This window comes from Petromyzon marinus, chromosome 9, assembly GCF_048934315.1.
Source record: "Petromyzon marinus isolate PM22_M1 ecotype Great Lakes invasive population chromosome 9, UKy_Petmar_22M1.pri1.0, whole genome shotgun sequence".
In the NCBI taxonomy this organism is placed as follows: Eukaryota; Metazoa; Chordata; class Hyperoartia; order Petromyzontiformes; family Petromyzontidae; genus Petromyzon; species Petromyzon marinus.
Window position 1 is genome coordinate 5,858,317 of NC_133675.1, and position 16,320 is coordinate 5,874,636.

At 43.5% G+C, this 16,320-nt stretch overlaps 1 protein-coding gene and 1 long non-coding RNA gene across 5 annotated transcripts in view; one reads left to right on the forward strand and one right to left on the reverse strand.

Moving 5' to 3' along the window:
- JMJD1C (jumonji domain containing 1C) overlaps positions 1-16,320 on the forward strand; it is a 136,019-nt gene that overhangs the window by 44,315 nt on the left and 75,384 nt on the right. The window lies entirely within an intron of this gene.
- Positions 6,898-11,729, reverse strand: LOC142924147 (uncharacterized). The gene is made up of 2 exons (XR_012941305.1): positions 11,439-11,729; positions 6,898-8,864 (listed from the first exon to the last, which is right to left on the reverse strand). It is a non-coding gene; the product is annotated as an uncharacterized LOC142924147 (long non-coding RNA).

Below are 16,320 nucleotides of genomic sequence, written 5' to 3' on the forward strand. Positions count from 1 at the left end.
TAAGCCTGTCTGGCCTGCAATAGATTACAGTACTGTACTGTTGTTTAAATCTCGTGCTTTCCGTGTCTGCAGGGATTCATATTCTTGGTTCTTTCGGTAAAGTCACGTAGCAGGGAAACAATAAAAGAATAAAAATATAAAAAATAAAATTCTCACGACGTTTCGACTGCAACACAAGCAATCATCATCAGGTGTGTAATGGGGAGTTGATGATTGCTTGTGTTGCAGTCGAAACGTCGTGAGAATTTTATTGTTTTATATTTTTATTATTTTATTACTGTACTGTTGTTTAAATCTCGTGCTTTCCGTATCTGCCAATGGCTTTAATGGTAAAACTAGAACCATTGCCAAAATGGTTGTTAGATTTTCTTTCCACATGACCACACAAACAGTGGTCTACGCATTTTTTTTCTGATTTCAGTTGTCTCTGCATTTAATATCTGATTATTATTTTTAATATGGCAATTCAAGCAGAACACGTGTTTGTGAATTAAGAGCCATGAATTTGTAATCAATAACCCTTGCTGCATTACATTGTGCACTTCTGATATGACCTGGGGAGATATTTTTTTTGCTGTTTACTGCAAGGGGAGCCGTTTATAATTTTGATGAGGTGGTGTGCAGCTTGGCAGTGTAATTGCTGGAGAGAGAGAGAAAGGATTTTTAGCATGCCAACACGAGGCTGACCCAGAGGATGAGGTCAGCCCAGCTTATGGGATCATGTGGCCTGTTAATCATTGCCTTCCCTTTGTGCCAGGGCTGATTAGATACTGCTGGAACGGGCTAGGTGGGAGGGGGGTGTACGTATGTAAGTGTGAAGGCACAATTTTGTGTGGATCTGAGGACCACTGTTAATAGATAATTCTGTTGTCTCTCGTGGCGTGTTTTGTAAATGGGTAATTTAAGCCAGTGCTTGCAAAGCCTTACGTCACTGTATTTTGCACACAACACAAAACACCCACGTTTATTTTACAATTATATCTCTTGGTAAATATATATTTTTAAATCAAACAAACAGATCAATGTTTCGACAGGCTTAGATGTCGAGTACATACTGTTTTATCCCCATCCTCATTGGGTGACCTTGAATGCCCACGTTGGGTCAATGATGTTGACTTCTGGTCTGGAGTAATTTGAAGGCCATGGGGGTCGATCAGCTCAAGAACAACGGGAGGAGGCTGCTGGACTTCTGTGCAGCCGCATGGGCTTGCAATCACCGACACGCTGTTCTGACGTGAAACATTCATGCAACATCATGGATGCACGTCGGGTCCAAACAAGAACATCTGCTGCTGGACTACATAGTTACGATTGCAACAACCACTGGGGTATCTCCTTTCTCAGTGTCCTGGGAAAGGTCCCTGCGAGATGTATTCAACATCGCCTTGCCAGACATGCTGAGGAGAAGCTTCCGGAGTCCCAATGTGGTTCCAGACTGGGGTGGTCCTGCACGGACGCCATTTTTCTGTCCGTATGCTACACCAGAGGTGTAGATAATTTCAACACGATCTGGTCAAGGCCTACCATCAATACGCCAGGGTTCAGGGTTATTTGTCGTACTTTTAGAGTCCCAGACCATCTGGTCACGCTCATTAAGGGCCTTCATGATGGTGGGCAGGCCTAGGTAAAGTTGCGTGGTCAGGTGTCGGAGCCATTTTCTGTTCGACTTGGGGTTCGACAGGGATATCCTCTGGCCCCAACACTATTTAACATCGTCTTTGACCATGTCGTTCAAGAGGTTTACTATGGATGTACCAGTGACATTTCCATCTGGTATATATATATACAATGGGAGGCTGATGATGCCTGGATGTGGTCAAGAAATGGCTCCCCATTGGTCAACCATATGTATATGGATGATCTGGTGATGATTAATGCCCACTGAGAAGGAGTTGGAGATGCTACTGCTCAACCTGGAGCATGGCCACTAAGAGGTGGCGCTTTACTGTCAGCCCCACAAAAACAAAGCACTTACCTGGGTATTTAATGTTATAAAACGCTCCCCTCCCTAAACTTCCCATTAGTGATGGCAGTTGTGGAGGGAGTGGAGAAGTTTCCATACTTGGGCAGTGTGATTATGACCAGCTACGGTTTGGAAACCAAGGTCTCACTCCGAATCAGTCGAGCAGCATTATATTTTCATCAGCTGCATAATACTGTGTGGAAGCTACCTGGCCTGTTGTCCCATACAAAGCTCTGGGTCTTCTTGGCCACAAGTATACCCTCCGTTCTCTATGCTTGCAAAATGTGGAGCCCTCTGAAGAAAGATCTATGCTAGTTTGAAACATTCATGCTAGCCTGCCTTTGATCCATCCTGGATTTAGCCAGACTGGATTGTGTGAAGAGTTCACAGATCCTTGCGAGATCTTGAAACAGTCCCAACAGTGAGCCTCTCCTGCAAGCGAGACTGCGTTGGTTGGGTCATGTAGCCTGCATGCCCAGCTAATGCATGCCCCCAAGCAGCTTCTGTTCGGCTGGATAGATTGGGCGAAACGGGTATGGCACAGGCGAGAAAAGAGATGGACTGATGTGGTATAAAAGGATGTGGAATTGATTGGACTTGCTGATCACTGGTACCAGCGGTGTCAAGATCGGCCTCTATGAAGGTTGTTTGTGAAGGACACTGCTGGGGAGTTGGAGGCAGTCACCCTGCAGTAACAAAGAGTGGAGTCCCGGGTGGCTAAAACACACACAGTTGGCACAGTGGGGAGCACAGTTGGTGCATCTGTCAATCATCTCAGTCTACCCATGGCACTTGGGTCTGTTCCATGACCTGCCAGCGGGCCTTCGACACTTCACGTGGCCTAAAAGTGCACCTAGCATGGCACAAGCGCCGTGGTGATGTCACCGCCACTTTTTAGTGAGCGGCGGTGTTGTTGTTATAGTGGCAGTACAACCCGTAGAACCGAGTTCAGTATAAGTGGCGAACATAAGTGGCGATGAGTGATATCTGAACCACTCCTAGGCCCTCCCACCCCCATACATTTTTTTTTACCAGTCCAGCATGATGAAGTACGGACAAACAATGATACATAACATGATCAAATATATTGTCATCTCGTACGTTAGTACAGTATATGTATTGTGTTCGGTTCCATGTTTGTCACCTATTATTGTAAATTCTTAACTAATTTATGACATGTTTATTTCCGTAGTTAAATAATACCCCAAAGCTGTAGCTCCAGCCTCTTACATAATTCTTCATCTTAAAAATGCAATTATGCACCGTGTTCATTCTGGAAATATATATTGATTAATAATGTCATACCAGTCCTGTATACGAAGTGAACCGTGTCGTGGATGCATTTACCAATGGGGAAACCGTCAAAATTAGTGGCACTGTGTGCTCACCTGGTTCGGTACTGGCCAAACTTGTTATACCAGAGCATTTAGCTTGAATGGCAGAGATTTAACAAAGGTCTCTGGAATTGTGTGGTTTATTATTTATAGATTTTCTTTACTATGCAATCGAGTGGTTTCTTAGCAACAGTACAGAATCCCTACTACATTATAACCAAAATTTTGTAATCATTACCTCTCCATGGATTGATAGATTTAGCTTGTGCTGTTCTTAGTAATTAGTGTGAATGAATACGTTTTGGTTGTCTGATGGATGTTGCAGAACATTCCACCTAAGCTTTCCCAACAAAACAGTTGTTGCACTCATTTCAACAGCTCGTAAGCTTCTTAATTCCAGCAACAAAGAAGACTTCTCATTGGCCCTCATGTGATGAATGCTCACCACTCCCTTTCTCAACAGTACGCGACATTTTCGACCAATGTGGGTCTTTTAATTTGTTCTCGAACAAGTCGCAACACTAGGCACCGGTGAATGTCTGTTGAAATTTATGGAAGGAAACGGTTATCGGACCCTGCATGAACCATATACATGGGAATCGTTACTTTTCCATCAGAAATTTGGTACAGTACTGAAGAAGCTGGGTGTTTCTATTCACTGCACTGGTGTTTACTCTCCAAATGTAATCGGCACTGGTGATGCATGTCGGATTCTGGCAGACAATATGTGGCAAATGTGAATCCCGTTGTTGCCTTTGTGGTCTTCTGATAACATTTATAGCAGCCAATTGGCGCAGCTATTCAGAAATTCAACTTGTCATCATGGATTCTTAAATTAACTGTGCTCACATTTATCCTAATGACCACTGATGTGTGCTTAATTGATATTCACTTGCCATCCGAAATCAACTTCTCAACACAAGTGACATTGGCTGGCTGGAGTTGAGGCATCGACTGGCATACTTCAGTCATTATCACAAACATGCTCACAACTTCTTTGTTCCAGCTATTCCACCCATTTATGAATGTTGCCACAATTCATAGGCATTACCCTATTGCAGCTGCATTATTCACCATATTTCACCTGCCTTTACACCCACAGCAAAATAATAGCAGCTTATTTGCACTTTTAATATGCAGTTGTGCAAAGGCACTAGCATATTTGATCGCATGATTTGTCTGACGTAACGAAGCAACATCTGGAGAAAACAAAATTCCACATGGGTGCCTGGGTGAGGTGCAGTCAAACATCCTCCATGAACCAAATTCTGGGGTAAATATTCGTCAGGCAGTGGGGGGAAAAGGGCTGTTAAATTAGCCGTTTAGAACTTCCATCTGTGCGGACTTCTGATAGAAGCTCTTTGTGGACGGTGGTTCAATAGTGACGAGTGTGAAAGCATTGGTGACTTGGGGACCAATCACATTTCTTGTGTTACAGCAAAGCTTGTGTGCGCCATTGAAACGAGTACTATACACGTTGCTGCAAACAAATGGTCTTATTCTGTGAAATAAAATGTCTCTTGTAGAGATGCCCTTACATGTTGTGTTCTTTGTAGCTGTTTTAAATGTGTATTATTAGAGAAGGACTCAAGTTATTCATAGCCATTTTAGTTGCAACTCCTATTGTCCGCGGGATAAAAACGGTCCATAAAAAAAACTCATTTCATCCACGTGCCCCGACTCTCATTATCCACCATTAACCTTGATTTCATTGCGAAGCAGCTACCTATTATCTACAAACGTTGTTCACGGATAAGTTGAGTGAATCGGCAAATTCATCCTATCAACCACGTTAATTCAAAGGCCTTGACAGGCCCCCTATTTCCCCCCCCCCCCCCAACATTCACTTAGCAACGGTGCCTGTCCTCTGTATTGTTCTAGTCCCTCGCTAGCCCAAACCGTTGTGCTAATACACAATCACACTCAAGCTCAGCCGGGATATGGACCCAGGCACGTGAATTATATCATCGTTGGTCTTTAATACTAATAATAATCCTCATCATCAACATGCCATACGATTCGTATGGCGGATACATGGCAATAACACCTGCACACTGATACTGTCTTGCATTATTCAGCTTTCTAAATGAATAATTAATTTAGGAGGAATGTACACGTGGTATTATTGCCAGATATTTAATCATACAATAAAGGATGAGAAATAAATGTGTGTGTGTGTACACACTGACCCGTTGCATTTTTGTCTAGAAAAGCGATGGGGGGGGGGGGTAATTGACTTGCTGGGCCAGGTGGCAGGCACATTGCCTTTGTGGTGTCGAGCCTGATCTGTGTGTCTGCTCACGTGTACTTAGGAGTGGGCCTTGCCCGTACAGTATTTATCATATAAATTGGTCTGCCCGCATGGCGTGACAGACGGGCGGGCTTGCATGGTCGACCCAGGGGGGATTAGACCCAGTATTTGATTTTGTGGGATTATTAGCACCCCTCCCACAATTCCTGCAGTGGTGGTGTGTGATGTGACAGACTTGGGATGTTACGTGATCGCCCGATTCCCACCCCCGATTGAGCCTTCTGGTATGGAATTGAGAGCACTGAAGCGATACTTGTAGAACATGTGGGCGAGCTGCTAAGCCACACATTCTTAACATATTTATTGAAAACGTATCAGAATGTTATCACTGCCGTGATAAATCGGCCGTGGCCAGTCCACTGCTGGATGAGGGCCTCCCCAAGGTACCATCATCTCACCATGATGTTGCGATGTAATGATCCAACCTGCACACAAACTGATGGCATCGCTCTGCCTCTTCGGTGAATGTGTCATCGGTGGCGAGATGTTAACTACCTCGCCCGGTGTACAGGAGATCGTGGGTTCGCTCCTGACCCTGACGCCTGTTTATTTGGAGTTTGCGTGTCTCTCTCTCCCCAACTTGGTCGCGTGGATTTTTCTCTGGGTCCTCCCGGTTTTCCCCCTCGACGTTTAGAAACATGCGTTTAGAGTATTTGGATGTTATAAATGTCCACGTGATGATCCACCTCCATGGGATATCATTGTGGCCAGGTCACTTCTAAATAGAGGGGATTAGCTCAGTGGGCCTCTCCTGGTAAAATTAAAATGGTGAAGTTAGTTAAGTTATACTGTATTGTAATTGATGCATTTTATATGGCACTGTACAGTAATTGTGACAGCGCATATGGTCCCGACAGTCTGATCAGCTCGCGTGGATGTGCTAGGTTGATTGTTACATCGCAGAACCGTGAGAGATGGTGATGATTGGTTGGGGAGGCTTTCATCCAGCAGTGTATTGATCGTGGCTGACGATGATGACACACCTGTCAACCCCTTTGCAATGCCTACCTGATTACAGACTCATTCAGACCTTAATGTTCACCCCGTGCCCCTTATAAATATCAACGTCCATCCTACAAAGTCCCATCACAAGGGAGAAACACAAACAAATAGACAACAACATTTTTTTGTTAAACTAAATTTCCCCGTACAAAAATACGGGTAAACCGTATGGGCTGGCAGGTGTGTAAATATGCTCTATATACTTTGGTATTTACACTAACACAGTGCCGTAACAGCATACACGAAGACGCAGGGATAACATTCACAAGCGACGCCACCACGAGATATTGAATTGTAACGTCGATGATCACGTCTGTATTCTTTAATAAGCAGTCACGATTCAATTACAGCCGCGAAAAAAACGGCTCGCATCTAAATTAGCAAAACATGTACCCTCTCGGCTTCAACAACACACAAGTCGCTTTTTCGAGCACTGATTTGAACGAACATTATTGCAGAACCTTTGACAGCGGTGGTGAAAAAAAAACCCAGGTTAAATCTTTCGCAGCTACTGCTTGAGACGAGCTGAACCGTCTGGAATGTCTTGTTGTGCATCACATCTGTATGCGCCATCTAGTGTTAGAAAAAAATAATTCATAGCAATGCATCTGCTCGGTAGCGTACGGAATGTGTAAACAGCAGAATGTATAATGTACGCATACATGTCAACCAATTCAGACCTCATCGGTCACCCCGTGCCCCTTAGAAATCTCAACGTTCATCCTGCAAAGTCCCATCACAAGGGAGAAACACAAACAAATAGACACATATTTTTGTTGCCCGTATTGAAACGGATGTATGCCGTATTGAGCTGAACTCAATTTCCCAGTACAAGAATACGGGTTGACAGGTATGTGTGCGTACCTAACAAATCTCTCGAAGGTTCAACAGGATCGCATTGATTAAATAGAGGCAGACAATAGCAGGTCGGAGTGATTTTATAAATGTGGACTTGATCATGAAAAAGTACCATATCGACGTGCCACAATAATACAGTTTTTTTTTGCTATTTTCTGTACTTTTGAGGCATAAGCAATTAGAAAATTAACACTTACTACCCAGGAACAAAACACATGTTTTTGTTACACAGTGTGATAGCAGTTCTTCAATACAGGACATTGACTGTTGTTGAAAAACTGTAGTGGCAAACTGTTCTTCTCCCCCACGCATGCTTGAATGAGATCTCTCGTACAAGTACAATAACCATGGGTGGTCTCAGTGGGTTCATGACTCCACCAGTTCTACCGGTTGTACATTTTAATGAGGATTTTTTTCAGTTTGGGAGTTGTGCTAGACAATCAAGATACGAGGGAGGTGATTAATCAATGCATATTCATTGCCAAGCCTTAATATCGATTTTAAGCTCCCAATACGTGGATCAAATTGGATGTGTGTAAAATAATCGATTACTGTTGTGTATTTTCAGTTTGTATCTGTTTGTATGTACGTAATGGGCTTATGTGTGGCCCCTCCAGCCACTATAGAAGGGTCATATTCACCGCAGTGTAAAGGAAGACATGCATATGCATGGATTCTGTAAACACATTGCAACATGAGTGGCCTTTTGAAGTATTTAAATTCGCGATAATAGTCCTCTATTGCAATCCTTACAATGAGATGACTCATCGGCAGGTGTTTGCGAGGTATGCGTTTTGTGTCAACATCTTGGACAACACAGGCGAATATACCATTAACTGTGGTTATTTATGGCCACGTTTCAGACGAACCTTTGGTCAATTTGGCCGGGTTTCCTTTCGGCTAGGGCCCCCCCCAATTGCAACACAACTTTTATGCTCAAAGGTTTGTATCTATTTTACGACACTTTATGTGAACCCCGTTACAGACAAAGCTAATGCGTAAACGCTTTCCGTTGTACTCAAGTTGGATATCGTAAAAATAATCGATACAGTACATCCGATAGGCTTAAATTCAAGACCTTCATTTGAGACATGTACTTGGATTGCTAGGTAGGAGAGCATTATATCCCAGCAAGATATCCATGCAATACATCCACTTTTTGTTTAATTAAGATTCATGTTAACCCTAGAATGACCTTTAAAAATTAGCAATATCCTTTGTATACAATTCATTACCGTACATTACAATACCCCATGTTTTTCTGGTCAGGGAAGCACAATAAATGAGCTGATAATTTTAATATTCTTTGGAAAGATTATCATTTCATCTCCTCGGTGGATGCCAACTTGGACGCGTTCCATTCCTTGGCTGCGACACTCATTTTCTGTATGTGTTGCTGAAAGAGTCCAAAAAACATATTTCACTTGAGTGTTAAATACATTATACAGTACTCTTTAAGGTATTTATATACGTGCAATGTACCATACCTGTGCAAATATTGTAAATTCCATCATATTGGCTAGAAGTCAAAATTGCAACCATTTGTCAATCCGCCGCTGGATGAAGATGGCCACCTGATGAAGGGACGAGACTGTCTGGACGACAGCGCTGGAGTGAAAAAAGCCAAGCTCAGATCACGACCTTTAAGTTGTGTGAGACGAAACAAAGCGCCTTGACAAAGGAATTTTTTCACTCCAGCGCTGTCCTCCAGACAGTCTCGTCCCTTCACCTGATGAAGGCTGCTTGTGTTGTGGCCGAAACGTCGTGATTTTTGTTATTTTATTTTTTACCTACGTGACTTTACCCAATAGAACCAAAGAGTATGGATCCTAGCAGTCACGAAAGCTTTAAGTCTAGAATGGCCACCTGAGTTCGATTCCCGGCTACGGTTAACATCAGCGGTGAATGATAATTAATCGGAACTGGGCCTCGGCACCCTCCTTCACCAACACGTGCTGATTCGCGTGGTGAAAAATTGTTCCACCACCACACTTGACTGACATACCTTTATCCAGCAGTGGACCAGCCAAGGGCTGTAAATACAATGCCTGTTCATCACTGCATGCAATTTTCATATTTAGAGATGCTGTGGCTCAATGTCTGATAAGATAGAATACTGTACTGTGGTGTAAAAAGCCTAAGTATTGTGCTGTTGCCGGTACATTGCACACCAATGTAACGTTTCTGGCCACTTGCAATACCGTACAGTATGTTTGCATGATGCTCCAATCAATTTATTTTCCTAGTTATAATTTGTGTGTTGCTTTCACAATTTAGGAAAGTGGTCCGTTTGTCAGCCTAATCAATAATGGTTTGCCTGCTGTTGGGCCTCATTGCATCCGTGGGAATGGGATGGAGGAGTGGCTCGGAGATGATCGAGCCACACAGCTTGACAAGAGAAACGTTCCTTGGGGGGGGGGGGGGATTGGCTGTTAATTGTGGCCTGAAGTTGTGGAGGGAATTCAGCCGTTTGTTTTATAACCTATTATGGCAAAATGTATCCATATACAAAAAAAAAGATCCCGGTATTGACTATACACAGACTGGAACAAGTGCTGTAAGCGAATGACTATGAAGGGCCCACATGGCACACGAAGTGTGGCCAGAACCAAGCAGGGCCGCATTTGTCTCCCCAGTAGGAAGGGGGAGGGTCTAAGTTGGAGGCTCGGGACCGGTTCAGATATTTACCACTTAACTTAGACAAGCCCGATAATAGAACCTAGATGGCCCGGTTAATAGCGCAATGCGCTAACAGCTACAGGCATTACAACTCACTTTATGTGTTAAGAAAGCTCACCCCTTGCTTTAATGACAAATAAAGTCACGACGTTCATTTGAATCTTCAAGCGAGTAAATGTTTTGCGCTGACACATCTGCAAATGTTCACAGTCTGCAGGCTACTGTAATCGTTTTGTGGATGTGAATGCTATATTACATTACTGTACATTATTTAATGCGTCACTGAAGCTTACTTCATTCATGCTCAAACATTTCCGAATAGTGTTAGGGCATTATGCAGCTGTGTAACCAACGTACTCTATTGGGTAAATGTTTACCGAGCGATCAGCCACACGATGGCCAGGTATTTGTTCCACCAAAGCTAATTTGAAGTTCGTAACTCAATGACTGAAAGAGTAGAATACATTTTAAACTCTCGAAATCTTTATTACCTCTGTAATAGCGTTGGTTCTGTGCCATCGGATAATTTAACATAACCCTGATTAGAAAGATTGCAGCTATTTTTGCACATTGGTCCTTAATAAAGCAGCCGCTGTCAGGTCTATAGCTGCTTCGCCTTTTGAACCCTGACCGGAACCAATAAGCAATTTTCCCAGCAAGAGAAACAAATTGCCACCAATCCATGAAGGACCAGGCTTTCACACGTATTAAAAATGTGAGTTGTACACAAGATGCGTTTTAAGGATAATTCTAACTTCAAGCGTGCTGTACTGTAAAGGAAAGCCGGGCTATGCGATTATTTAAGTCGTCGATTACTCTACCAAATTATCGTTTGGATTACTCCACTGTAATTGGATGACAATAAAATATGGAGGTAAACAAAATCTCTCCTCTGTTCCCACGTCTGTCGCTGGTTGGGTGGCGATTGGCTGGGCTTGGTGACATCACAAAGGGTTATCAGCTGCGTCACACTGGGCGTGATTTGACTGATGTTTTGTAAGGGGTTTCGCACCTTCAAGAGGCAAGATATGTGGGGTGGCCGGAGGGGGGGGGGGAGCCAAAATTTTGTATACATTTTCTATAGAATGATGTGAAATATGTGAGTGCTAGAAAGCTTAAGAACCAATGCTGTGATCATAATTACGACATTCGAGTAAACTTAATACTTTTGAAGCATGTACCTATCCATCTATATAGTACGGTACTTGATATTTCATCTATATTTTGGTGGTTACGCAAATTGATCAGCAAAAATGTGTTGTGGCACATGCAAATTGCACAACGTCCATACTCTGTGCTTGTGTGGCGTAGTCGATGATAGATCATTGCAAGATCACGTTCACCACCCCCTCCTCCTCCTCTCTTGGCCTTTGATGAGTGTGTGGGTTGCCTTCACGAACATCCATCTCATCCCGTGGTCTCGAAAAATATGCTGCACATTAAAATGAGACGCGCAAAAAGAGTACGTTTTGAAGGCTCAGAAAAAAATAAACTTACTGGCAGCCACAAACCTCCCATCCCACCATGGGTCCATGCGTGGCCACGTCCTTTCTCCCCCCCTCCTCCGCCTCCACACGCCGCCGCTGAGAGTCGTGTGACCCACTTTTCCTGTCCGCCTTTTGTTGTTTGTGTCGGTCGTCTTGGCTGCTGCTGCTGCTACCACCACCACCCCCCCTCCCCTCTACGCTCACAATCGCATAAGCTTCTCGCCAAGGCCGCTTTTAGAAAACCATTCAGCCGTGGCACTCTCGTGTGGAAGTCTGACCCTGAAAGAGAGAGAGAAAAAATATTCATATACAACTAGTTTGCTTTTTTTCCCCCCTCCCGTTTTTTAAAAAAAATAAGCAGCTGAAGGCAAATAAAAATGCGTAGCGGCGGCTGTTGTGTCCTGTATTTGTTGTGTCATTGAGAGACATTTGTACAGCACTTTTAATAGTGCATTTCCAATCGCATTGGGTTGCAGTGGTTACAAGAGTTTGGATAATACGCTGCGCTTTGAACCTGAATTACATGAGTTCGATCCCTGAATATAACATACGGTCGTCGATCAATCGCCTTGACAGACGTGACATGGGGGAGGGCCCGCGGATTGACAAGGGACTTAAAAAAAAATATTGACATCTCGCTTTTTTTGTTTAACAAGTGATTTTAGCTTTCTAAACGTGTTGCCATGTTCCGTATGTGTGTGTGTATACACACTAAATAAAGCACAGTACTGTACTGTAAAGCCACTGAACCAACCAAGAAGAGATTTTGTTTATTCCTCTTGTCCTTTGAGGAACACACTGACGTTACCTGCTCATATCATTACAAATGTACCAGACAATCAAACTGGTTGCGATTATTGCCACTGAAACCAGTGGCTGGGCTGGTTCACAAAACTAGCCATAGTCAGGCACAAGTCTACATTTCCTCCCCCCGTATGTAATTATCATCATCATCGTCATATAAATACTGGCACAATTAAAAGCGTAAGAGAGAATTGTGGTGAGCGTTTAAAAATATATATAAATATTGGACACAAGCTTGGGATCAGGGCGGGCACGGCAAAAAATAAAAATCTGTTCCACGCAGACTTAACACCGCTTGGGCATGAGCAAAGGCACCACACACACACATCTGTGGAGGCCCCGTGTATTTATCTCTAACCAAACCACACTTGTTGACTTTGTAAGGGCGACGTTTGGCTTGTTGGTGGCCACAGCATGGGATTGGCTACACTAAAGGGGCGGTTATACAACAGGAGTGTTGTTGATTTTTACCCCCCTTCCACAGCTGTTTTATTTCTGTCACAAGGCAAAAGCCGAGCCTGACGAGAAACAATCGTCAAGCAAATCGCATGCTCTTGATCATTGTGTTAAATTTGAAGGTGAACCTAGGATTGGTTTTGCCATTCTTTACAGATGTCTTTGTGTTCGCCTACAATATTACCAATGGGTCGTACGTATGACGGTTCTCCATGATAAAATGCAACTTGTTGATTACCGCCTAGCGTTGTAGTGTCGTAGATTTGTCATTATGGTGCTGTGTTTAAAAGACACAATGCAGTAATAATATAGTTCAAAGTGATGGGATAGAGCGGTGTTGCAACGGTTAGCGTTATACCAGCAAAACCGAGTCACCACAACTTAAATCAGTGGTGAATAATATTTTAATTAGTCCAAGGGTCCCTTCTCTTCTCCGTTCACCAGTCTGCACTGACCAGCGTGGTGAAGTATGGTCAAGCAACCCCCAATGCCAGTTACGACATGAGGCATTCATCCAGCAGTGGTTGGCAAAGTGATGTACATTATTATTAGGGACACTCGTTATAAAGATTATTATCGTGAGCTCCGCTAGGATGAGATGCATTGTTTTACGTGGAACTTTGTTACTTAAGGCTTTCATTAAAAAAAAATCCCACAATTGGACTAAATGTCTTGTGGACTTATTGACAATGCAAGATATCAACATTTGTGTTCCCCCTTTACGCGAAATGTTTTACGTCTGCAGTGGTTTGTTTGGAATCCACTTATTGTTGTACAACCGGCCACGTGTCTTCAAATTCCTCGGGAAAAGGCAGCAGCAGCAGCACGTGTGATTGTTTCACCATCTTGTACGAGTACAGCATCGCTTAAAAGGACATGGATTTGAATTTGTTGCTCGTGTTTCCGCCGACACGGTTGGCCGATGCTGCAGTAGTAGCAGTAGCAGCAGGAGGAGTGTGTTTTCCTCATTAAAGTTGTGAAATGCTGCTTGTGGCGTGGAAAGTACGGAGATGATCAAAGGGATTATTGAAGCCGAGTGTCATTTGTCATGATAATATGCCGTACCAAAGATGGGTGTAACAACGTAACATCTGGTCTACTCCTGTTGAGCACCAGCGAGTGGCTTCATAATGTTATTTAAACTACAAAAGTGGATATGCTTTTGTACTGGGGGGGGGGCTCACTCTTGTTACAGTGCCCCCCCCCCCACACTTTCTGTTTATTTCATCATTGTGGACGCATGTAAAATATACATTGTGAATAATGTGTCTGATGGGGATTATCCATTTTTTTCTGGCCACATGTTACCTATGACTCTCATGCCACTCACTTTCTCAAAGCACATTGCCTCAAATTCCTGTGGTACTGGTAGGCCGCGCAATCCCTTGAGACTACAGTGCAGTGTTGATAATTCTTTAATAATGTACAGCCCTTTGTCAATTTGCTGCTTGGATGAAGGCCTACTCATGAGGGGGAGATTATTTAATGTTTAGTTTAATATGCTGAGCAATGCGGATGTGTAACTGCAGTAGCGTTTAAGAGTTCAGTTCCGTTTTAGTAACGCTTAATTTACATTACTGGATTGCCCTTATTTCCTAAAACGCAGATATTGTACATTGATTACCACACCGCATCCTATTTCTCACAGCGTTTAACAACACTGAATTTAGTTAGTTCTCCGATGACAACTCGTGTACCGTTGTCAACATTCACACGCGATTACGATTTAGTCGTGGGGGGAGGGGGGCAGGTCAGATTAAAGAATAATCGCTTCACCAGAGTTCAAGCTCAGCTGGTTGGTCACGGCAGCATATCCCACCTCCACTGGGTGTCCTTAATTGGCTGACGTGTAAAGACCGCAGTGCACGCACGCGGTGCCGGTTGTGACCCTTTGTTTTGTTAAAAGACGGCAGGATGTGCGGCAGCGACTTGGGGGGAGGGGGGGGAGCTTGTTTCCTGTGGAAATTGGAGCAGGGGGAGAGGCAAATCATTGGCCGCAGCTGGGATTGTTTGAACACTTGTTCCATCATGCTGTCTCTTCCCACTGACCTCCCCCCACCCACCCACCACCATGGTAGAGGTTGGTGTGGATATGGTCTTGTGTGCAAAGGAATTGGAAGTGAGCTGTTGTTGCCTTTACATCTGGATTGCGAACTCGTGTCTTTAAGAACAGTTTTTTTTGTGTGGTTTTAGTTTGTTGTTGTTCCCCTCCCCCCCGACGCCCACACATCCGTTTAGCATGCTGGGCTAAGTACGGTGCGAAAGAAGTTCAACATACATCTTAAGTACGGTTTCATCCGTTGGATTTCAACTGCACCATGCAGTATATAGTAGTCATTCATTACAGTGTTGTGGTTGAATATCTAATTTATTGCAAAATGTGTATGAAACTTCATTGGGTTCTGAAGTGGAACGAGTAAGTCAATTGCAGGACTGCACCTTTACCGTTTCCTGGACTTTATTTACTCAAAGCTTGCAAAGTTCCAAGATGAATATCGTGTGAAAGCGGGCCCTGCAGGTGCAGTGAGATCAATTCGTTGTGGCGTGAGACAGTTGAATCTGAACGGGGAGAAGCATCGGATCAGCTGGCAGGGTCAAAATACAGAACTCCTCTTATCTATGGTCATATTACCCGCAAATCCTATTATTCAAGGCAGCTGTAAGGTCCATAAAAACTCCTACTATCCGCAGTGCTATTTATTCCGATTATTGAAAGTTATCCAGGATTTACCCATAAAGCACACAGAAGATGCTTCCAAATGCTCACAAATTTTCTGCGGATAAGGGGAGTCACGTGACAATTTCATCCTATTATCCGCGATTGTTTTACCCCACGGATAATTGGGGTAAAATCGTGGATAACCCCACGGGTGATAGGATTTGCGATATTGTTCCCCCATATCACCTCGGATATGTGAACGTCTTGTATATAGACACACACACACTTGTTAAATGCTGAGAGTAGATATTGAGAGTGTGAGACTTGAAAGGCCTACCGTGGGCTTAAGGTTTTTGTACCAGGGTAACTTAGCCCCTTGGTGTAATGTCAGAGCATTGGACACATAGGTGGGGATGAAAAAATAAGCAAAAGTTTATGTAGTCAGTGTGGTGTACAGTATTTGTGGTGAATATGAAACTTGAAAACACGTTGCTAGAGGTGACCTAAGCTGTCACTAGGCCTGATTTAAAGTGTGCAATCCATATGATGACACAGTCACAAACAATGCAGGCCCGTGAAACTGCCCAAGCATTGAACACCTGTAATGACAAGGGATTTACAGGCTTAAATATAAGTCTCTGCAGATGTGACTTAGCCATTGTTACTAAAGGAATAATGACTGTGTCAAGATATCCCACTGTAACGAGATAAACACACGCGGACATTTTAAAATAATTGTTTAACCATTTCCAGGATCCTGCATAGTA